We start from the raw sequence: 25,453 nt of genomic DNA on the forward strand, positions 1-25,453 counted from the left end.
CAGGGAGGGAGATTGAGGCAAGGGTGGGGGTGCAGTGCATGCATCTGTTGATGATATGGAGATTTTCAGAGTGCTATCCCAGGGCTGGGGGCTGGCAACACTCCCACCCCTTGAGCAGCCATTGGGGAAAAGCCTGTGTCCTGCAGGCAGACATCCCTAATGAGAGAGTCCTGCTGGGGCCTGGTCACGTCCCGCTCAGCTCAGCTCAGCTTCTTGCAGGAGGAAGGGCTACTTCAGCACCTCTCAGCTTCTAGCCTGAGTCACTGCAGGTATGTGCCTCAAGTTTCTCAGTCCAGAGAGAATGTCTGTCCAGTTTCAAACTGGTTTAGCCTGGTCAGGTTAGACTGACCTGCAAAGATTGAATCAATTCAGGCTCCAGCTTTTTGAATGTGTGTTTCTAGCCCTGATGCCCAGCTCTCAGCAGTTAATTGGTATAAGTTGCCACAGCTGGGTCTGCTTTTCAGTCCAGCCAGGTAGCAGAGCTATGGATGTGGCTCTGTGTTGCTTGGACCTATCTGCCCAGATAGTACAGAGATTAGCCAGGAGAAGAGACTATCTGTTGCTTTCTCCTTAATTCTTTCTCTTGTTCCCCCCCCCCTTCCCTCCTCTTCTCCCTTTTTTGTTCTGCTTCTGTCTTCTCACTTTTGCTTCTTGCTCTTTCATCTTCCCAGCTCTGGCCTTCTGAAATAGGGAATGTGATGTCTTCCCTTCTTCTATGATGCTGGAGGTGGATGGGGAAACCAGAATGGTGATCTGGCTGGTGTGTGGCTGTTAAAGCTTATGCAAGACTAAGATATGCACCAATGGCAAGGGAACCAAACTAAAGGCTAGCTCAACCACCGATGCAAGTTGAGGGTAGACTAACTAGAGTCCTTTAGGGGTTAGCTGGACAGATAATGTGCCCCAGATAAGAACATTTCCTCAATTTTGAGGCTTAAGCGAGATTTTCATGTATGTTATGGATCCTGCTTGCCCTGTCACCTGCAGCATCCTTGCTTACTTCCTCAGTCTGCTGGTTCTTGCAATTTTCTTTCTGTGAATTATTAATAATTATTTGGATTCACAGCAGTGAGGCAGCAGGACAAATTACACTCTATTTCTAGTGTGCAGAGTCTCTTTCCCAAGCCATAGGGCTGACCATTGTGATGCTGGGCTACCTCATAGACATGTGATGCATGAAAATTATTTATTAGTCCTATTTGAAATGGTTTCTATGGGTTTCCTATCCCATATTACCACATCCGGAGTTGTCAGTAGAAGATCATTTTTAGTAACATTTTTGCTCATCATGTGTGAGCACATCTGAGAGTTAATAAATCAGTTGCTCATCAACAGTGCTTTTTTAGATTGCAACTGTGAGATTTTGATAGACACTGAGATTTTTGAAAGACACAGAACTGTATTGTTGTAGTAAAATAATGTTTTGCATATGTATAGCTTTGACATGTCTGTAAGTAGTTGGGGTTGCATTAGCTAGAATTTCAACTCCAGTAAATTTTCTTGGAAACTCTTAGAAACAAAAAACTTCAATTCAAAATATTTTGCAGCTTCATTGTGATATAATACATAAGTGGGCAAACCCATAGCTAACATACATTTAAATAACTTAGACAGCTGTTTTGTGTTTCATCTGTTAATTACTATGAAAAACTGCTGTTTATTACTATTGTATGTGCCAGTTGATGGGGACACATTTAATTTGCTGATTTGTAAGACAAATTTTGCCTCTGTGCGTGATTAGTATAAAAAACATTTATCAGATGCTTTGAGCTGGTTGTTAATTTACAGTGGAAATTTTATAGGATCATTATGGTTCACCGAAACAGATAGAAGTGGTATAGGGGTCTTACCAAGCATGTCAACCAGCCAAACTTGGCATTACATGACAACCAAAGGCTTCATCTACATTGTAGAGAATCTTATTTCTTATAAATGAAGAAAAACAGGTGGGAAGAGAAAGTGAGGGAAATAGGACTAGTGTATCTGTGATAATTGTGTAACTAGGATACAATTCACAATAGGGGACTTTTGTTATAAAGGATAAGTCAGTCAGTCTAGTAGCTTGCAAGAATATGTTCCTTTTGTGTTTTTTAGTGAAGTCTGTACAATGTTTAAGCTTGTGATTAATGTTTCAGGCTCACACTCAATAGAAGCAGCTGTAGTCAGTTTATTTTGTTGTGCTACAACTTGCTTTTATGTTACTTTGTGCATGCATAAAATACAAATAAGGTATAATGTATTGGAAACACCATACGAATGTGAGCTGGTCATAGGCGGGTGTTGAATGAGCAGGTAATTATGTGTAGAAGTTGCTATAGCATCTCTATTTTCTACTCTCCCTTTAGAAATACAAGGAAGATATTGGAAGGGACTTCATGCTTTTTGTGTAAGTTTACTGTACTTGCCTAGCTGTTCTGAGCTGTCAGTTCTGCTTTCAGTCATTCTGACTTGAATTGCCACGCTAATTGCCATATTTTTAAAGGTTCAAAAGAAAACAGCTTCTTTTGTAAATTTTATTTTCATAAATTTTGTTGTAATTTTTTTGCTGGAAAGGAGTCAGTATGATAGAAATAATTTCAGCCAATATATATACTTTTGCAAAAAAAAAAAAAAAGTGAGGCACATTGTATGTGTGTGTGTCTGCTAAACAGATAATGGAGTAATTTTTTTTTATTATTTGTGACCCATGTAAATAGGCCCATGTCCAGTTCCACATCTAAACACTAGTTTCATTACATTTTTGGAAAGAAGCCCTTTTGAGATGCAGCTGAAATGCAAACAAAAGCCAATGAAAAAAAGAGGGGAAGGATTAAAACTTAGATGTTAGCCAGGGCTGTAGGTGACATCATGGTTGTAGTTGTAGGGGGGGAGAAGTATGTGATTTTGTTTAGTTTAGTACTCTATATTGGTTTATGTGATAGGTAAATGGAGACTGGACTGAGAAACGGGGAGGGAGACACAGGGTAAGTACAAGAGAGTTCTGCAATAGGAATAAACAAAGAATGGTTTAGAGTTACTGGAACTTTTCAGGAACTGCATGCACTAAGAAGTCTCTGAGAGTTAGAACTTCATCAAAATGAGACTGAAATGTCCGTGTGTGAAATCATGGCACTACTGAAGCCAAAGCAAAGCTTTAGCTGACTGTGCTTGGGCTGGGAGTTCTCCCATTCTGAGTACTAGAAAAAATCAGTCTAACCTTTTATTTGTAAATGCTCCAGTGGGCCTAACTTAAAATTGTGTTTGACCCTTTATACATGGACACATTTATCTTCAACAGGAGTTTTTTGCACTGTACTGGACAGTAGAGAATTCAATATTCTTCTGGAAAAAATCAGAAGAGGTAACAGACAATTTACGTAAAATCAGTTTGGTCTTTGCTGTTGAAACAAACAGTGGCTTAACTGATTACTGTTTTATACTTTTCTGTGAGCTTTTGTTGTTGTATTTTGAGCTAACGGAAAGTATTTATTTTTGCCACTGAAAAGTGGCTGTTGCAGATCTGTGTATAAGAAATTCATTTGACATTTTTGAAGAGAAAGCTATGCCCAATTTTCTGGTTGAAAATGGGTAAAATGGGACATGGATGACATCTTGACTGCTCATGAATAAGGGAAGAGAGACTATCTCAGAGATGCCACTGAAAAAAGCTGTGGACACTGGCTGAAATAACAATTAGATAACTACTATTGCTCAGGCTGTTGAAACATCTGTCATCTTATTTATTTTTAGAATGAAGTGAATATACTTTTATCACAGACTGCTATCTTTAAGGTACTTTAAAGAAAAAATTCACTTTAAGTGTGGTAAAGCCAGTACTGCCCTTCAGTAAGAACACTGTTGCCAGACTGTTTCTTTTCTTTTCTTTTTTTTTTAATATTTACTCACGTCAAGAGTGTCAAAAACTGATTAGTAGTACTGTACAAATGCCTTTTAAAATACTTTCAAGTATTTAAAAGCAAAATTTGAATTAAGAGATTTATTTTATACTCTAGGTTAGCAATAAATGCAAGGGAGGTTGATGGACAAAAAAATGTAAAAGTAATCTGAGTTAATACTAGACACCTTTTTGGTTCAAATGTTCCACTATTAATGCGCTTTGATTGAGTTGTTTTTTGTATTCTGATTCATTTTGCTGGGCAGATGTATAAACAAAGATTTCTTCTATGTTGTAACTTGCAGTGTTAATTTATCGAAGCCTTTTTCTATTCTGTATATCTGTGTTCTTCATTAACTTTCTAGTAACATAACAGGGTCTGGTCCTGCCAGCCTTACTTGTGTTGGGTAGTATCTTACTACTGATTCCTAATGGGAATGTTTGCAGAGTAAAGAGCTGTTAATCTGGCTCATGATGAATATCTATATAAACATGAAGCATGCTTTATGCAAGTGACAGTGATGCCATGTGTCCTAATAAGCATATTTATTTATAATTAGAAAAAAGTGGATTTCTATATAACTTACGTATTTCTTGCCCTCTTAGGTAGGACATATTTCACTGTGCATAGGTAGTTACTGTAAAGTCTGTTTGCTTAATAAGTGTCTGTTGGAGTGAAATTATATTGCACTTTTTAATGTCTATTGTAATGCTTTATTGTGGAGGTAATTTTTTTTAACAGCTCAATTAAATGAATAATTATTTAATGCTGTTGTATCCATTTGCCACCACCACCAGACATAAATACTGTCAGGTATTTATCTGAAAGGCACTAATTTTATTTATGCTACCCAGTGTCTAGATTGGAGTTTTGAGGGAAAGTGTGGGGTTTTTTTTCAGGATTTCAGTCATTCTCTGGTTAAAGGGGTAAGGAAAGAAGATGTACATAGGTCGTACTTCATTTGATCATCTTCTGAACTGTACAAAAACATGAGCTACTCTTTTAACAGAGAGAGTGCCACAGTACAAAAATCTCTAAGGTTTGCTATAAGGGTGAGTCTCTGATAGCTTTAGAGAGAGTTGGACTGTTGAGAGTGAGAGTTGCCCTAAAATTGTTCCTGAAGCTGTCACCAGGAAACTTTGGTTTGAAATAATCTTTTATTGATCATAGTTTTCTTGGCTCAATGATGGTGTAAGTTATACTACAAAAAAATGGGTGTATACTGATTCTGATGCAACTGATCTTTTTCCTAGTAGCTGAAAACTTTAATAGTGTTTTTTTCTTTAACTTGTAAGTGGGTATGTGTATCTATACTAAAAATGATAAACAGATCAGATGTCAGTGAGAACAAGAAGGTGGAAGTTCAGATCGATGCCTCTGTGGAAGGAAAGTCAGTGTACATGTAAAGGCTTTTTGTTTTATTTGCTAAGTGAAGGGCTGGTGACATATCATCTTAATGCCATGCATTCGTAGTAAGATTGTGAGCTGACCTCCGGATGAAAGGTAATAGCAGTTTTGGCTATAAAATGTCTTGCGATTCCCAGAATACAGTCTTTACAGTTATCTTTATCTTATTTCTTACAACAAAATTCACAGCTGAGAGCCACAAACTGCAGATACCTTAGTGTCAAAGTATGGGATTGTCCCTGAATTAGCCTTGTATGAGGATATTTATTCCAGAATAAGATTGACCACACATGCAATTGTTCAGTGAGAACTGTTACATTATTATTTCACACCCTTCCTTAGTCTGAAAGAACTTTCAGTTGTACAGCAGTTTTAAACTGGGCTTAAAATAGCATCAGATTGGCAGTTGATATAAAAACTGACATAGTTTTGTCAGTCAAAGACTTCTCAATACTTTTGGGTAAAGTGTTTGTTTTGTTTTGTTTTGTTTTTCTTTCAGATGGGACAGTTTCAGGTTTTATTTTTCCTTATGCAGAGTATAAATGATGCATTTGATTGAGATTTGAATTTTAAGTCTCAATTTATTTACTACATTTCATTGACTTAATTCTAATTCAGTTTGCTTCCTGGTTTTCATAGATCAGCAAACAGTGGAATTGGGGTGCAAATTTAATCCATCACTCAGGGATTTCACTCTTTTCTTCTCTAGACTAGCTGGGCTATTAGAACCTAGAAGTGCAGTAGACTAATCCTACTGTGCATTAACATGTTTCATAGTTTCATAGTTTCTAGGGTCGGAAGGGAGCTGAGCAGATCATATAGTCTGATGCCCTGCCATGGCAGGAAAGAATACTGGGGTCAAATGACCCCAGCAAGGTGTTCATCTAACCTCCTCTTAAACACCCCCAGGGTAGGAGCCTGCACCACTTCTCTTGGAAGCTGGTTCCAGACCCTAGCCGCCCTGACTGTGAAGTAGCGCCTCCTGCTATCTAACCTAAACCTACTCTCTGCCAGCTTGTGACCGTTATTCCTGGTCACTCCTGGTGGTGCTTGGGGAAACAGTGACTCCCCCAATGCCTGCTGATCCCCCCTGACTAGTTTATAACAGGCCACAAGATCCCCCCTCAGCCTTCTCTTCTGGAGGCTGAACAGGTTCAGGTCCCGTAGCCTGTCCTCATAGGGCCTGCCCTGTTGTCCCCTGATCATACGAGTGGCCCTCCTCTGGACCCTCTCCATGCTGTCCACATCCCTCTTGAAGTGCGGCGCCCAGAACTGGACGCAATACTCCAACTGCGGCCTGACCAGTGCCGCATAGAGGGGGAGGATCACCTCCTTGGCCCTGCTGGAGATGCATCTGTGGATGCATGACAAGGTGCGGTTGGCCTTCCTAACTGCCTCCCCACACTGCCGGCCCATGTTCATCTTGGAGTCAGTGATGACCCCCAGATCCCTTTCCGCCTCCGTGCTGACAAGAGGGGAGTTCCCTAACCTGTAGGTATGGTGCCGGTTGTTCCTCCCGTGGTGCATCACCTTGCACTTGTCTGTGTTGAAACCCATCCTATTTTCGTCTGCCCACCCTTGTAACTTGTCTAGGTCTGATTGTAGCCTGTTGCATCCTTCCAATGTGCCCACGTCCCCCCACATCTTTGTCATCAGCAAATTTGAACAGGGTGCTTTTTACCCCCTCATCCAAATCACTGATGAAGATGTCATGGTGAAAGAGTGCTAATACTCTAATGCATAGTAGAATAAGTCTCCTGTGTATTAGCCTCACACAAAAGACGCTACTGGCACTACTGTGCAATAGTGTGGATTATGGCACATTAATCCATATCAGATGTGCCCACTGAGGAGTTCACCATTACCTTGGCATTTTAGCTTCAGCAATAGAAGCTCCAGGATCAGCCTTGCTGCCTGCAACTCACCCAGAGACAGGGTTACACAACTTTTGTGAAGAAGGTCTTGAAATGTTCACAGAGGCATAAAACTTTAGCTGGTGGCTGATCTAAGATAGTAGTAGGATCCCAGAGAAATTATTGGATTTAAGGGTCTCTCCATTAGAATCCCAGGATGGTTACCTTCTCTTACTGGGGTTGCTCCTGGGCTATTGTCCTTATGCTCTGACTGGGATTTCTATTTTTTGCACTGGTTTTGGCTACTTGGTGTCCGACTGACTGAGCACTTCCCTCATTCTTTGTCGTCTTGCTGTTGGAGGGGAGGAATGTTGGTCTTTCATCTGGCTGCTGTATGTATATGATCTCTTCTCTGCCCCTTCCTGGCTTCTGCAGGAATTGAGTTGCTCTTTTCTATTTTCTGTAACCCTTTATTCATAGATTGATAGATTGTAAGGGGCTGGAAGGGACCTCACAAGATCATCATGTCCAGCCCCCCTGCACTAAGCAGGAAAGACCCCAGCAAGGTGACTGCCCAGTCTCCTCTTGAAGATTTCTGGGGTAGGGAGGGAGTTTATTTCATAGTCTTGACACCCTAACCGTGAAGAAGTTTTTCCTTGTGTTAAGCCTGAAATGGTCTTCTGAAGTTTGTAGCCATTACTCCTGGTTTTCTCCAAGGGTGCCCTGGTGAACAGTTGCTCACCAAGATGTATTCTCTGATATAGTGGTAAGCTGCTCCCAAGTCCCCTCTCAGCCTTCTCTTTTTTAGCCTGAAGAGACCCATGTCCCTCAACCTTTCCTCGAATGGCTTGCCTTGCAAGTCTCTGATCATACAGGTGGCTCGTCTCTGGACTCTCTCAAGCTTTTCCACATCCTTGTTGAAGTGCTGCACCCAAAACTGGATGCAGTACACCAGCTGCAGTCTCACCAATACTGAGTAAAGCAGAAGAATTATTTCCTTGGTTTTGCTTGAGATGAATCGGTTGATGCATGGCAGAGTATTGTTTGCCCGGGTGGCTACAGCATCGCAGTAATGGCTTCTGTTCATACGATGGTCTATTATTACCCCTAGGTCCCTTTCAGTCATGTTGCTAGTCAGTTTGTCACCACCGAGCCTGTAAGTACATTGGGGATTGTTCGTCCCCAGCTGGAGTACTTTACATTTTTCAATGTTGAACTTAATTTGGTTCTGATTCACCCAACTTGCTAGCCTGTCTAGGTCCGCCTGTATCTGCAGCCTATTTTCAAGTGTGACCATGCTTCCCTATAACTTGGATTTTCCCTGGGATTGAAGTTAGGCTAATTGGCTTATAGTTGCCTGGGTCCTCTCTCCTTCCCTTCTTGAAGATGGGCACAACATTGGCCCTTTTCCAGTCTTCAGGGACCTCCCTCCAGTGCCACGAGTTTTGGAAGAGTGTTGCCAGAGGTCCTGTGATGACTTTGGCCAGCTCCTTCAGTACTCTCAGATGAAGTTCGTCAGGTCCCAATGACTTACAAATGTCTAACTTTTCTCACTGATTACACACCAGCTCAATGTCAACAGTAGGAAAGTGGTCATTCCCATTGTGGCCATTCTGAATCTTATCTAGTATGATTTTTTCCCTTAGTCTGGTGAAATACTGAAGCAAAGTAATCATTCAGAAGTTCAGTTTTCTCCTGAGTGTTGGTAACCAGCTGTCCTGAGTTGTTAAGCAATGGCCCCACACTTCCATTTGTTTTCCTCCCATTTTCTACATACTTAAAGAAGGACTTCTAATTGTCTTCGATTTCTGTTGCTAGTTTAAATTCAGTCACTACCTTAGCCTTTCTAATATGCTCCCTACAAGTATGGGATGTTGTTGTATAGTCCTCCTTGGGGACGGTCCCAAGTTTCCGTTGTTTGTATGCCTCTTTTCTTTTTCAAGAGGACCGTGATATCCGTATTAAGCCAAGAAGGCTTACCAGCCCTTCTGCTACCTTTCCTCCACATGGGAATGGACTTCTTTTATGCTTTGAAGATCATGTCCTTGAGGAACGACTGCTCTTCATGCACTCCTTTCACCTTTGGTCCCTGGCCCCATAGTGCTTCCCCTACTACTGCCCTGAGTTTGTTGAAATTTGCTTTTTTGAAGTCCAAAACTTCAACCCTGCTAGCTGATTTGCCTGCCTTGCAACAGACAATGAACATGATGGTTTCATGGTGGCTGCTGCCTAAGCTATTCTCTGTAGTCAAGTTGCTCACCAGATAGTCTCCTTTGGCCAAGACCAAGTCTAGGAGAGTGCTACCTGTGCTTGGCCCGTGCACGTCCTGGGTCAGGTAGAGCTGTTCAGTACGGGTCAGGAAGCAACATGACTGATCTGACTTAGTCAAGTGTTCCTCTCAAGAGATGTCAGGATAATTGAAGTCACCCATGACTACCATGTCCCATGCACGCATGACCTCTGACAGTCCTCAAGAGAACTCCAGATTGAGCTCTGCCCACTGGTTTGGTGGTCTGTAGTATGCACCTTCAGTTAGGTCTCTCTCACCACATTCCCCCTGTATTTGACCAAGAAGGTTTCAAGCTGCTCTTCTTTGAAGTTGGCCTCCAAGGAGGTATACTGCTCCCTCACATACAGAGCTACACCTACATCTTTCTTCCCTACTCAATCCCTTCTATGCAGGGTGTAACCCTTTATGGCTATGTTCCAATCATGTGAAGAGTCCCACCAGAGTCCGTAATCCCTACTAGATTGTAATGCCCACTGGAGAGTAGGAGGGCTAACTTCTTCTGCTTGTTTCCCCATGCTCCTGGCATTAGTGTACAGGTACCTGAGTCCTCCAATTGAGACCCTCGATTTCCTGTCATGCGGAGGGACACCCATTCCCTCAGCTCTTGCAAGAGTGGCTCTCCTAGTGTCCCCAGCTTTGGAGCTTACTTGTGTGCCAGTCCCTGGGCATGCTCCGGTCAGTGTTTCCCCATTCCCTGGCCATCTTAGCTTATCTTCTAGATAGGCCATCCTGACTGAGAACAGGGACACGCCCCTCCACATGAGGTGGATGCTATCCCTTCCCAAGAGTTCTGTCTCCCTGAACTGTGCATTGTGGTCAAAGAAACCAAAGCCCTCTTAGTAGCACCATTGCTGGAGTCATCAGTTCACTTCTTCGATGCATCCTTCCCTCCTAGGTCTGTGGCCTGGAACTGGAAATATAGAGGAAAAGACTACCTGTGCCCCTGACCCCTTGAGCCCAGCCCCCAAAATAGTGACTTTCTGACTGCCAAATGACAATGTTTATCTTTTTGCATTCTCTTGTCGTTTGGTGGGTGACTTGGAAGTTTCTGCTGTTGCTTGTCACTTTTGAGAAGCAGCAGCTGAATGACAGAGAGAATACGGGTCTCTATGGTGTTGCTACCCTGTAGTTCTGGTCAATGCCATGAAACAGGTTAAAAGCATACTGTTGCGTCTTGCCGGTAGTTGGTAGCTGATGTGAAGATGGAGTTATTCACTGCCAGCGGCTGTATTTTGTTGGGGCTAGTCAGGGAGAGGTAAGATGGACCCTTTAATTCTCCTCCCATTAGCAGAACAGTATAAATGCAGGACTGCAAATAACCAAGACTTTGGTTTAGCTGCTGAGCTGAACATCTGGGGGGAGGGAGGGATGCCAGCTTGGAATCATGTGACGTGAATTTTTTCCATTTTTTTCCTCACCAATAAAAATAACTAAAAATGTTTCATTTTAGCTTAAATGAAATGTGCGGGTTATCTCTGAACTGAGATGTTTCAATTTCACTTCAGGCATTTTTAATAAAGGCAAAAGAGGCACAAAACTAATGAGGAACAGATACTGCTATTGTTCCCTTTATTAACTAGCCTGGTGGATAGGGTACTCCATCCAGTATATGTCAAGCTCAAGTTCAGTTTCTTACTCTGTGTAATGGGATTTGAACCTACATTCCCATACTAACCAGCTGGCTATAGGGTATTTTTGGGTGGGCTGCTTTCAGTTGGATAACAGCCTTTTCTGAATGCCTAAAGCACCCTTTTGGCCTCCCACAGTATTTGAATGAATCACAAGTATTAATAAAATCCTGATAAAACTCCAACAGATAGGAAAGTAATAAGATCTTCCTTACAGGTGGGAAACTGAGGCACAGAAAAGTTCAGTGGCTTGCTCAAGGATCCACAATGAGTCGTAGCAAGTAGTTAGAACCTAGTCCAGTACTAATAGTGCAAAGCCATCCTTTTATTGTATTTATTTTTTCTATGCAAAACTGAAGGTTTGACCTAATCAAGGCCACTTTAATTTCAGTTTTGAGCTGACTATGTTAAGAAAAATCATAGTTATAGATGTTTTATCACATATGGACACACTTTCAGAATGTATGATACCACTTGTGAAAGAATCTGATTACATAGATTTTTCTTATGCACATTTTTTACTTTTTCAGTTAAATTAGGATTTATTTATTCTGAGTATAATACGCTAAAGAACAATAATAAGGCAATCGATGTAGGTAAAGAGCAATACCTGTGTCTAGACTCAAAATGGTTCTGTATTACAGCTTTGAAAAAAACCCCAATAACCTAATTTCTCTTTCCCCTCAGTCTTTCTTTTACTTGGCTGTTTTTCACCCGTCTTAGCGGGCTAGGCAGGAGGTTCCTTTGTTAACCACACAAAGGGTTGGTCAGTTCTTTTGGATGTAATTTTTTTAAATCATGTCTTCAATTTCCTCCTCTTTAGAACTAAAGACGTTATCATGACTGCAAACTTTCCCACATCCATTGTAGTCAATAATGGTCTTATAACCTTTAGAACCTTGGCATTTTCCAAACCGACCAGCCAAATGAATGCTGAGGAGCATGTAGAGGATGTGGGGCTTAAATCATGTGCATTTAGTGTGTCATTTTTCTCAGTGTGATTTCCCCCCCCGCCTTTTTTGTATATATAATAGACTACAAAACCTCGTGCCACAGTGGTGAGTGGTGTTTGAGGCTCAAAAGCATCGTCACTTATTGTTTGAAGAGACAGACAGCTGCATACGGATAGAGTGTGTGTGAGAAACAAGCCACTGCTGAGCTTTGCTGCTCCTGAACTAGGAGAGTGGGTGGCTAGAAAGAAGAATTGTATTCAGCTCTGTTCTGGGTTCAGATGTTGAGCTATTTTAAAGTGGAAGGAAGGTTATCTTAACTTGTCAGTGCTTTCTTTTAAGATGGGGATGAAAAGAAAGTACATAATAGAGACAAAGAAACCAAACCAAACTAGGGTTTGGGTTTTTTTGTTTTTGTTTTGTTTTTTAGAGCTAGACGCATCAGATGTTTATACCAGTGTAAATCAATGAGTTGACGTATCACATACAGCCCTACACCTTTGTAATTTACCTGGAACTGGCGCAAAATTACCCTGGGAAAAACTCAAGGATAAAATCTAGTGTATGCTATGCTAGTGTAAGATTGTGTGTCTGGGCTTATGTAGAGTAGCAAACAAGCTATTACTTCTTTCCCTGCCACCTGGTGTTAAGATCCCGACATCTACTGCAAGAAGCTACACTGGGATAGCAGGTTGTTTTCCTGCTCTGGTTCCTGATGTAATATATTGGCTTTAGATACCAAAGTAAATTACACTTGTGTAAATATACTGTGTGTCCAGGCCCTCAGGGTTTTGAGGGCTTACTCCGAATTCAAACCCTACTGAAATCAGTAAAAAAAACAACCCCTTTCCATAGATTGTAGTAGGTCTTGAGGACATCTCTTGTGGACATTCTTTTGTCCTGGACAATTTTTAAATTGCATTGTCTGGCAGGGGTACTGAAGCAGCATTAGCACTGATCACAGATGGGTGTCCAAATCCCTGTCCATGTTCTCAGCAACTTCTGCATTGGGAAAAGTGTGTGGTCTTTTCTCTGCCCTCACTGCCAACTGCACACGCATAGCTGTTCCAATATAAGCCCTAGCATACATACTGGTATAGCATAATTTTGTTTTGCTCTGGGATCTGGTATTAAATGTACACATAAAATAACTTTTTTTAAAATCAGTTTGAGCTCTGCCTGTACCAGGAGAGGTTTTGCCTCTGGTGTGGATGAGGACCACACCTAATCTTCTTTTTCTTTTTTTAACTTCCTGTTTTAATAAAAATTCAACTTGGCCAGGTAAGGCAAGATTTAATCTTACTCCAATCTGTTGTGACCAGTCTGGGAAGCAGAAGGCTATTTCACAGAGAGTTGACTGCTGGGAAAAGATTTGCCTCCCACAAACTAGCTAAAACCCCAGCACCCTAACAAACAGTTTCCCAAGCCAAGGTATCAGTATGGCTAATTGTGTTTTGTATTCTGCACTATTTCTGTTACTTTTTTCCCCCCTGAGCAACCAAACAGAAATGTAGAGGGCAAAATAAATAAATAAAAATCATTGATCTTATTTGCTAGGTTAGGGACAGGAATTACACATAAAATGGTATAAGTGATCAGAAACCTGTTCAAATGTGTAACGCAACAGAAGTTCAGTGCACAAAAACCATGTTCAAAGTGGCCAAAACCAGTTTAAGATAAAACTGGATGGATGTAGTATCAGACTTAACTGATTGAGGTTAAATCAGTTTATTGTAATTTTTCCCTAGATCCCCAGATTCAAGTTAACTCACAGTCCCCCAGCATCCCAGGATGCTTTGTACCTCCCCCAAAAACTCTCCCTCACAGTGTGGATGGGCTAGACTTGGCCCTAGGCTGTCTGCTCCAGCTGAACAGGGAGGCATGTTCTACTGCCCTCTAGCTTCTGGCCTGAGCCACTGCAGGCATTTGGCTGCATTGCTGGAATCAAAAGTGAATGCCATAGAAATTGCCATGCATTAGACCAATGGATGTTAGCTGTTTGATTGGGAGGGTGGAAGATCAGCTCCAATTTGGAGCTGATCCAGGGAGGCAGGCTGCATTTTCCCCTGACTCTGTACCCCCTCCTCCCCCACCCCACCCCCGTCCCAGCTCCATTGCTGTTTCTGGATGGAAAAGGGATATGGCATGGGAGGGAGGTCATTCTGGGGGTTTCTCAGCCCCACTGGAGTAGAGGGGATAAGTAGATTGGAGCACCCTTGAGGTGAGGGGCTCCAATCCATGCCCCCTCACCTCCAGTGGGGCAGAGACGACCCCAGAATGGACCTCCCTCTCCTGCCTTCTCTCTTTTCCATCCAGAGACAGCACAGAAATTAATGAAGTCACTTCACTTAGGAGCATCTTCATCTGAACCTGCATATAATGGGGCTTAGTCTGTTGTGCGATTAAAGGGCTCTGCAGCCATGTTCTTCTGTTTGGGCATGGCTGTAGAGCCGTGATCCCTCTAAGAGGTGTGGCACATGTGGCTGTGCAGGTATGCTCATGCTGCACTGCCAGATGTGCCTGCATGGCCGTGCACACCACACAGTTTAGAGGGAATGCTGCTGTAGAGCACTTTCAGGGGGCTGATCACATGACAAATGTCATTTCTGTCTGTGCCTTCAGAATTAAATTATTTTCTCCTTTTCCTTAGTTAGGCCATCTCTAACTTAGGAACACATTTATAAGAAACTAGGAATGGACCACAGAGTATATATAATTCATCTTCCTCTATTTGGCAACTGTAGGAACAAATCCTAAAGCCCTTATTTTTAGTTTCTACTCAAATGGTTGTTCTATCTTTAGTAAATTGGGTAATAAAACTTGCAAATAGGTCTCCCCTAAAGACTGGATTCTAAAACAACAGGATTCTCTCTCTCTCTCTCACCTCCTGCCAATACCGTTCATTCCATAAATGTACTTCTGGTAATCTATTCTATAGTTGTTGAGCTTTTCTGATTATTGTAATGTCAATTTACTTCCAGATCAGCATTTTTTTTTTTACATGACTATTAACCAAATTATGAGAGACACAAAGGCGGACACACAATCTTTGTAGTTACGACTTGCATTGTTTTGAAACATTACAAAGAAAAGGCTCGTAAATGATTACTCTTTTAGGGGGAGCAGGTAGTGTTTGTGTTATATTCCTGTTTGTGGTTATTGCTATACACAGGAATAGTCCTGCCACAGTATTTTGTTTTAGACTTTCCATGCTTTAAGAGCCATCTTCTGCTAAAGAAGAAATATTTAAGGTCTGTGGGCACCAGAGAATGGCTTTGGCAACAAATGCTATATGTTTCTAAATACTCTTTAGGTAAAGTAACATACATAAAATGCAGTTATTTATATGGACTGTATATGCTACTGCCAGATTTGCTTAAAAAAATTCTTGGGCCAGACAGTGCTGCTGTATATAAATTATGAAAACCTGGCAGGAACAGTCAGTAGAAGGGCCCTATCATATTGTCATTCCCTCACCACCCTCCTATCGCAGAAGTATGGCTTACCTTCAAGGAAACCAAGAACAACAAGGCTACTGGACCAGATGAGGTCCTCAGGGACTGGAGGAATGCCAACATCATGACTATCTTTAAGAAAAGAGATATGTGTGTATGGGAACTATTGAGGTATTGCTCTCCTTGCCACAGCAGGGAAAATAGTCTCCTGCATCCGCCTGAACCATCTTCTACCTCTTGCTGAGGAAGTCTTGCCAGTGCAGTTTCAGACTATCCCGTGGGACAACTGACATGATCTTTGTTGCCTTCCAGACCAAAGAAGTGTTGAGAAAAACATCAAGACCTGTATATGGATGTCACATTACTAAGGCCTTTGATTCGGTCAGTTGCAAAGTCCTATGGAAAATACTGGCCAGATCTGGATGACATGAAAAGTACATCAAGGTCCTGAGACTTCTCAGATGGCCGTGATTGTTCTATGTAGTGAATTGGAGACAGTTCCACTTGTCATCTGAACTGAGGACAAGCATGAATGAGTCATCACTCTGACTCTGTTTTCAATTTATATGACAGTCATCCTGGTTATCATTAAGGACTTCTTCCTTCCAGAACTGACATTGAATACTGAATGGATAGAGGGCTCTAAAACCTGGGACATTTTTACTTTGTAACAAGGCCTCCTCATCACTATTTCGCCAGCTGCCCTGCTCCTGGGGTAACTGCCTGCTTCACTTACCTGCCATGCCTTGATGGAAAAATATGAGTGCTGTTACAAAGGCAGGAGGCTAATACCTGGTCTAACCTTCCCTCCACGGGTCCCCATGCTTCACAGATGTTGCTTTGGTGTAACTTCTCCGGCCTCTGGCTGGAGCAAACTGGACACACAGTTGTAGCGCTTTTTCTACAGCCCTGGAGGGCCACTCATATGCCACCTCTCTCTCAGTAGGTTTCCACTCACTGTTGGTACTCACCCAGCCCCTTTCATACTGTTCTCTCTCAGAGGCTACACTCATGCCACCCGGCCTCACTTGGCTTTGGGCTTAGCTCTCTTCAGTCAGCCTCAGTGCAGCCTGTTGGATATCTCCTGATACCCTCATCTGAGTGACTCTACAACTATAGGCCTATTTTGCTCCTAGTCCTTCACTGGGCCACTGTGTCCCCACTGGGCCTCCTCACTTGCCCACACTGACAGGGCTGTTCTGTTCATTGCCCCTCTCACACAGGGTCTCTCTGTTCATCATCCCCAGGCTTTTCTCTTTGTGGCAGTGAAGACTGTACTGCCAGCCTAGGGGGAAAAATAAAAAGAAACCCTGAGGAGAGTAAGTGCTGGGGCAGGTGTTCCAAGCATGAGTACTCACCAGAGAACCCGATGGACATGAGAGAACAAGGCACGTAGAAGATGGGAACACCCTTAGTTCCTGCCAGTTCTGGTTGGCTGGGCATGGGAGGGGAATACTCCAAGAACTGCACCCCGCAGTCACTGGAAAGGAGGGAAGAAGAGCCGATAAGTGAAAGGGAGTGACAAGTCGATGGTCTGATGTGAAGGGAACTCCTCAAGAAAAACCTTTAAATTGAAGAAGAGTGTGTAACAACACCCCCGGAGGGGAAAAGGGATGAGAGCATCATGCTCACCCCCTTTGAGACTCAGAGGAGTCTCCATACCTACCCGAGGGAAGGAAGCCAAAAAAAATGACCAATGGGATCCAGAAATAGCTGATGAACCCAACACTGAGCCTGTAATTGGAAGAAGATATCAAATCATGATCCTGCTGGTAAGAATGCCTGTGAAAACAGACGCTTAGTCGTGCAACTCTCTGAGAACTATACTGATGCTAAGAAAGGGGTAATCTGACTGTATCCAGCCACCAGGATTCAGCTTACTGGGCAAATTAAAATGGAGCCAAAGCTGGGTAAGAAAAAAAATCAGGAAAAATTCCTCCCCAGGTGCATCACCTTGCACTTGTCGGTGTTGAATCCCATCGTATTCTCATTCGCCCACCCCTGTAACCTGTCTAGGTCTGATTGCAGCCTATTCCTCCCTTCTAGTGTGCCCACATCCCCCCACATCTTAGTGTCATCAGCAAATTTGAACAGGGTGCTTTTTACCCCCTTGTCCAAGTCGCTGATGAAGATGTTGAACAGTGTGGGCCCGAGGACCAAGCCCTGCAGAACCCCACTGCCCACATCCCTCCAGGTCGAAAATGACCCATTCACCACCACTCTCTGGGTGCGGCCCTCCAGCCAGTTGGCGACCCATTTAACTGTGTGGGTGTTGACACCATAGTCCCCCAGTTTCTTAATGAGAATGGGGTGAGAGACGGTGTCGAAAGCCTTCTGAAAGTCCAGGAAGACTATGTCCACTGCTACTCCTGCATCTAAGGATTTGGTGATCTGATCATAGAAGGCCACCAGGTTGGTCTGATAGGACCTGCCGCTAATGAACCAGTGTTGATTGCCCCTAAGCATGATCTCCCCTGCTGGCTCCTCGTGGATGTGTGCCAGAATAATTTTCTCAAACAGCTTGCCCAGGATTGAGGTGAGACTAACTGGCCTATAGTTTCCCGGGTCCTCCTTCCTCCCCTTTTTGAAGATGGGAACCATATTGGCCCTCTTCCAGTCCTCTGGCACCACACCAGAGCACCACGAGTGCTCATAAAGCTGTGCCGGGGGTCCCGGAATCACCTAAGCCAATTCCCTCAATATTCTAGGGTGGAAATCATCTGGACCACCTGATTTGAATATATTCCTTCCAGAAGTTCCCTAAGTAGTTCCTCACTAACCCTTGGCCTAGGTGTGCCTCCCCTGGGGCCTAAAGGGGGCCCAGAGGGGAGGTGACAGTTCTGGTCCCTGCTCAGGAAAATGGAGGCAGAGAAATTGTTAAATATGTTGGCTTTGTCGTCTGGTGTAACGACCAAATTTCCTAGCGTGTCCTGCAGGGGCCCCACATTACCCGGAACCTTCTTTTTGCCCCCTGTGTATTTAAAAAAGGACTTCTTGTTGTCCTTGATCCAGGTGGCTAGTCCCAGTTCCATCTCCGCCTTGGCCTTCCTGACTGCCCCCCTGCATTCCCGAGCAACCGCGGTATAATCCTCCCTGGTGATGGCCCCTCTCTTCCATTGGGTGTGCACCTCCCTTTTAGCTAGGAGACATTCCCGGATGCTTTTGGTGAGCCATGGGGGCTTTTGCACCCTCCTGCCCCCTTTGTTCTGTGTTGGGATTACCTCCCTTTGGTCTTGGAGGATCTTCTCCTTAAGAAGCAACCATTCTTCTTGGACACCTGGCTCCCCTCCCCTCCGAAGTCTGCCCTCCTGAAAACTAGGGCTGCTGCCTTGCTGTAGGCCTTTGCCACTTTGCGCTGGATGGTGAATTCCAGCAGGTGATCATCGGTGTTGCCCAGGTGGTCAAGCACCCTCAGCCCCCTCACCAGGTCTCCCCTGGTGGGGCTGTGCACCTCCTGGGTTAGATGGAGGTCCTGTATTCTGGCTAGGAACCTACGTGACCGATCAGGCCTGGCTGACTGCTCTTCCCAGCTGATGTCTGGAAAGTTCAGGTCCCCCATGATGACCACATCCTTTGACCTAACTACCTCCGTGAGCACACTTAAGAATTCCTGGTCTAGCTCTTCCCCTTGGTTGGTGGTATCCAGCCTCTCAAGGTGTTCCTTCACAAGGTCAGCATTGATGCGCAAGCAAAGCCTATCCCATCTTGGAGGAAAGGCAGCAAAAGGGCACAGGGGCCTCCTTGGCTCTGCAGGGAACTAGCAGACCTTCTGCATCTAAAAAGAAAGGGCTACAAAGGATGGAGGATGGGATCCACCTCCAAGGAGGAATATTCTGCACTGGGCCGAACGTGCAGAGAGTGAACCAGGAAAGCCAAGGCTGCGACTGAACTCCAACTGGCTATAAGTATCAAGGACAACAAAAAGTCCTTTTTCAGATATGTGGGGAGCCGGAGGAAAAGCAAGAGCAACATTGGACCCCTGCTAAACCAGATGGGACAACTGACAACTGACGCCCAGGAAAAAGCCAACTTGCTAAATAGGTGCTTTGTATCAGTCTTTCACCAGTCCCAAGGGTCGCCCGTGCCCATTACAGGATGGGGAGGCCCAGGTGAGGGAGATTCCTTACCCTCCATCAATTCTGACCTTGTGAGGGAGGCTGGATACCTTCAAGTTAACTGGGCCTGACAGCTTACACCCCAGGGTACTCGAGAAGCTGGCTAGCATTATAGCTCAGACCCTGGCACAGATCTTTGAGAACTCTTGGTGCTTTGGTGAAGTGCCTGAAGACTAGAAGAAGGCCAATGTGGTGCCTATCTTCAAGAAAGGGAGGAAAGTGGATCTGGCAAACTACAGGCCCATCAGCCTGACCTCTGTCCCGGGGAAAGTCTTAGAAAAGATTATGAAAGAGACCATTTTTAACAGACTGGCCGATGGCAACATCCGAAGGGATAGCTAGCATGGCTTTGTCATGGGTAGGTCTTACTTGGACAATCTTATTTCCTTTTAGGACCAAGTGACCTATCACCTGTACAAGGGAGAGGAGATTGATGTCATATATCTTGACTTTAAAAAAGCCTTTGATCTGGTATTCCATGATCACCTCTTAGCAAAACTGGTCAACTACAGCCTTGGCTTTACTATGATCCACTGGCTGGGGAATTGGTCAGACCCAGAGAGTGGTGGTTGATGGAAGTCAGTCGTTGTGGTGCACTGTGACCAGTGGGGTCCCTCAAGGCTCTGTCCTTGGGCCTGTATTATTCAATATCTTCATTAATGACGTAGACATTGGCATCAGAAGTGGACTGGCCAAGTTTGACAACACCACCAGACTTTGGGGTAAAGGATCCACACCTGAGGACAGGAAGGCAATCCAGGCTGACCTTGACCGGCTCAGGAAATGGACAGACGAGAAACTGATGGGGTTTAACACTGAAAAATGCAAGGTGTTCCATCTTGGGGGGGGGGGAACCCCCCCCACAACATGCTTATAGGCTCGGCAGTGCTATGCTGGCTAGCACTACGGATGAAAGGGACTTGGGGGTCATGACTGACCACAAGATGAACATGAGCCTTCAGTGTGATGCTGCAGCTAGTAAAGCAAGCAAAACGCTGGCTTGCATCCATAGATGCTTCTCAAACAAATCCTGGAATGTCATTCTTCTGTTGTACTTGGCCTTGGTGAGGCCACAGCTGGAATACTGCATCCAATTTTGGGCTCCGCAATTCAAAAAAGATGTGGAGAAGCTTGAGAGAGTGCAGAGGAGAGCCACGCGTATGATCAGAGGTCAGGAAAACATGCCTTATGATGAGAGGCTGAGAGCTATGGGACTCTTCAGCCTGGAAAAGCTCTGGCTCAGGGGTGATCTGATGGTGACCTATAAGTTTATTAGGGGTGCTCACCAGGATCTGGGGGGAATGTCTGTTTACCAGAGTGCCCCGAGGGATGACAAGGTTGAACAGTCACAAACTCCTCTATGACCATTTCAGGCTGGACATAAGGAAGAACTTCTTTACTGTCCGAGCCCTGAAGGTTTGGAATAGATTGCCACTGGAGGTGGTTCAGGCACCTACTTTGAATGTCTCGAAGAGACATTTGGATGTTTATCTTGGTGAGATTCTATGACCCCAGCTGACTTCCTTCCAAGGTCCCTTCCAGCCCTAAAGTCTATGAAATCTGTGAAAGTCATGGTAGGCGAGATTGGGCGGATAAGCTAGTAGAAAGGAACCTATAACAACATCAGCTGTAAATCCAAGAGATATGCAAGCTCCTTGTAGCACAAATCATACATCACGTAAGGAGGGAGCCCTTAGAGTAGGAACACCACCCACACTCTGCCATCTGGGTGTGGTCCCAAGACCCTCTTCGAGTGCAAGCTCTGCCTCAGGGCTCCTTAATAACCCCTGGGATCCACCTGCTGACTAGAACACCACCAGGGATGTGGGGCTAGGGTTATTAAGGCACCCCGACCTGCCTTTTACTGGGAAGGTAATTGGCCTGGCATTTCTTGGGGCCTCCCATGCCACTAGGAGCCCCACCAGACCACCCTTCCCCGGCAGGGTGCAGTTTTACTTCTTACCCAGGACAAAGGGGTCACCTCTTCCCCATAGCCCCTGCCCTTACCTCCTGACTCTGGCCAGTGCAGCCTCTTAGCATGATATTTCCTCTTTCCTTCCTGGAGCAAACTGCAGCCCAGCTTATATCCCCGGACCAAAATGGCTGCTCCCTGTTTGTTGCTCTTAAAGTGGTAGGCAACAAAGGTGCCCACACGCTTGAAGACAAGAGTATTCAAAACAACCATCCTTGATCTTCAGGACACTGACTACCTTGTGTATACTGAGGAAAACCTCCAGACCACCCCGGATCTCTTTGGAGAAGCCTACCAAATTTTGGCCCTCCCTTTCAACATTGAGAAAACAACTCTGGGCCATGAATGTGACACCCCCCCCCCCCCCCCCCCCAAAAAAAAAAAATTACCTGGAAGTAGTGAAGCACTTCCCCTATTTCAGTATCCACCTCTTTCAGAGAGTAAACGTGAGATTTTTGCAGTGGCCAGAGAAAACACTTTAAAGGCATACCTCAAGAAAATAGATGCTGACTTCAAGAGCTGGGAGGACCTGGCTGCCAACTGACTTATCTTGCTGGGGTGATCTAACTCCAGCTGACTTCCTGTCCCTTAGGCAGGGGTCTGAACACCTGGATCTCGCAAGGTCCCTTTCATCCTTAATGTCTATGAAATCTATTTTGACTTGGCTCTCCAGCATCTGAGTAGATTGGGTGCTTCAGTGGGACTTTTTGGCACTTTTATTTAAAGCTGATTCAATCAGCTATTAGATAAAAGTACTAAAAAAAGCCCTGCTGAAGTGCCTGATCTACCCAGACATTGGGCAAGCTGGGTCCAACTAATGCAGTGTTGCTTCTGGGCATGCACAAGGCTCAGTGAACGGATGGATAGAGTTTCAAGTAAACCTCCCTTATTTTCCCCTTAACATCTTCAAGCAGCCTTTGTGTCAGGAATACTTAAATGTTTCATTGGGCTACTTTCAAAATGAAACTCTTCAACTCCTTAGTTTGCAGTGGCACTTTCTTGCTTAAAAGTAGACCCAAATTCAATAAAAAGAAAGATAATTTAAAAAAAAGGTTAAATAAACCCAAAAAGGGGGTGGGGTAGGATTGGAAATCATTTGAATTCAAAAATATTTTTAATTAACACACACTATTTTGTTTCTTTTTTAGATTTTATTGAAAAATTAAAAGAAAAACTGTTTTTCAAATCAAATTGAACCAATATTTTAAAAAATGGCCACTGAAAAAAATCTATTCTATACCCATCTCTATATAGCACAGGATAAAGGAGGGGGCAAAAAGTTGTGGTGATGATAATCTATCTTTTTTATGGAAAAAACTGAGGTTTTTTTATTAGTTCATGGAAAATACGCACCAACCGGATACAGGCCTAGCCACATGCTTTACTCAGGAAGTCACACTTCCTTAGTGGGTGAAGCATCTGGCTGGGGTAGTCATATCACACTCTAATTATCTTCTTGAATGTTAAGTACCCTATATTGTGGAAATTCTCAGTAGGCTGCACAGAATTCTTTCTTTGATCGCTGTTGGCTTCATCTGTAAAACTGGTAACCCAAGCAACCACTATCCTGACATAACTTTTTCTCTGCTCCTAAGGCTTGTTGGAACCAGCTGGAAATAAGCAAGACCCCCTGCCTCCCTCCACATAGGCTTTCTGTCAGGGTGACTGCTCTATCTATTGGAAGGTGGTTCTATACATTCTCATTCTTCTGACTCCCTGGTTGCATGTACACATGTGCTTTACTGTGGAGCTGACTAATTAGCTCCACAGTAAAGTGTCAATGTCTACATGTATGCCCATATTAGACTTCAGTAAATTACTTCACCTCTATGTAGGATTGTATTTTCTGGGACAAGTACTATCCTACAGTGGAGAATTATGTGTGCCAAAATGCACATGTAGACTATGACCAGGGCTTGCTGGGGCATGAGGGTACTTTAGTGTGGGGGCTGCCTGCTGGCTAACCCTGCACTGAAGCACCCTTGTGCCCCACCCTGCCCCTCCTCAGCAGAGCAGCCCTGGTCTGGCTGACCTCCTGGTCTCCCTGCTAGCCAGGCTGCTGTGCCCTGGCTCAACATGTTGAGGTCCCAGACGCATGTGTAAACCTTGTGCTCAGGAGAGTTTGTGTCGGAGTTTAGTGTAGATTCGCCCCCCATGTGCAATTTATGTTAGGTCTGGCTCCAGATGTGTATTGATAGCACAGCTTGAATTTTCTTTTATTTTAAAACTATAGATTATTGTCTTGGGCACTAATAGTATTCTACTATATGTAATGTTTCTTGGTGTTCTATCTACTCCTTTTGTAAAGGAATGGCAGATTTAAAGTATATACAATGTAAGTATATTGATCCCTAGAGCAATTCTACTGAAAATGCTTGAATTACACCTGACCTGTATTTGTTTCAGGATTTATTGAGACTTTTAGAGAATTCTTCTCTATTAGTTTAGTATAAGTCAGTTGCATCTGTTATGGATAGATCACCTAAAGTAAGCTGAGTATGTTTTATTGCAGTATTATGTAATACTGTTCGAAGCAGGCTTAAGTAAGTGGTAAAAATGACCATGACCAGATTATGAGACTGCTATTATCTGCATGTTTCTGTGAAAGTTACTACTTCTGAATTATAAAAGAAATGTCTTGCTGAGACTCCAGAGTGAAGTGTGGAATGGATTAATAGGATTAAAAAAGCCCTGGCAGAAGAGCATTGGTTGTACGGTAACAAAGGAATGGTCTAAAATTCTTGTGCCAATCAGATTGCCAGTGCCATTGCATCTGTACTGATTTTACTAATTTTTTTTCAGTAATCACTCTTTATTTCATGGTATAGAATATTGTGAGTGCCTCTTGAGAACTCCTTTGTATAGCTTGTCATGCAAACTACTGAAATAGGTCAGGAATAGGGAGGATATAGTTGTCATACTTTCTATTTTTTAAAAGTTGGCTTAAGGCCAGACTTCTGTAAGGAAAGCCTTTATATTATAACCCCCTTGTACTGCAGGAGGAAACTTTTCAAAATGCATCCCTCTGGGAAAGGTCAGTAAGAGAGTTCCTCGTGCTTCGTGGGGAAATAATGCTGGCTGGAATAAATAGTATAATATTTGGATGTACCACTGAGGTTGAAGGGAGCAATCCTAGCAACCAAGTTGGGGGGTGTGTGTGGTAGTTAGGGTCCAAAGAGAAATGGTCTGTAAGAACTCTTTATGAATAAAGGCAGGGTCTGGTTGAATGAAATGGACTGTCGTGTTGATAATACTGAGTGATCGGGGATGGGTGAGCTCTGGCTCCTATTGGCAGAAGAATTACAAATCTGTCCAGTGTCCCAGGAACTGAAGGAGTTGAGGATCATTTGGTTGACTTTTTTCTTCCAGCCAGAGGCATGCGCCTCTGAGAAAATGCTGTGAATAAGAAATAATACAAGTTACGAGTCATCCCAGAGCTCCAAAGGAAGTGGATTCAATCCATGCTTACTTAAGAGTAGCTCTCAATATAATGTGTATGTGTGTGTATTAGGGGTGTGTGAAACGGGCTGTATTTGGCCCAGATCTGGGACAGTGATTCGATTCATTGATTCGGATTACTATTCTCGGTTCAATTCAGCCAAACAAATGTTAATTTTTATTTTAATTTAATACTTTGCCTTCATAAGATGGGAAACATTACCGAATAACTCAAACAATGAGAAATTAATTTTAAAGCATATTTAATTTGGAATGCAAAGATTCTATAGTAATTTTCCAGTAAATTCAAGTATTAGTATAATAGTGTCTTCACATTTTTAATTTATATTGTTAATTACAGCTTGGCATAACCCCAGAAGCATGGAGCAAAAGTATGGTGAAGAACCTATACAGTAAAAATACTGTTTAGAGGTTAGGACTCTTTATTGTAAGCCTTGTATATTGTACAC

At 43.5% G+C, this 25,453-nt stretch overlaps 1 protein-coding gene across 3 annotated transcripts in view; it reads left to right on the top strand.

The window, feature by feature from the left end:
- CPNE4 (copine 4) overlaps positions 1–25,453 on the top strand; it is a 366,833-nt gene that overhangs the window by 8,340 nt on the left and 333,040 nt on the right. The window contains exon 1 of one of the 3 annotated variants that reach the window (XM_090046383.1): positions 2,944–2,963. The exons of the other annotated variants lie outside the window; for them this stretch is intronic. The gene's annotated coding sequence lies outside the window, so the exon portion shown is untranslated. Of the gene's footprint in view, positions 1–2,943; positions 2,964–25,453 lie in introns of those variants that run through there. 3 annotated transcript variants of the gene reach the window in all.

Source organism: Crocodylus siamensis, chromosome 5 (assembly GCF_052110815.1).
Source record: "Crocodylus siamensis isolate JL-2025a chromosome 5, ASM5211081v1, whole genome shotgun sequence".
In the NCBI taxonomy this organism is placed as follows: domain Eukaryota; kingdom Metazoa; phylum Chordata; order Crocodylia; family Crocodylidae; genus Crocodylus; species Crocodylus siamensis.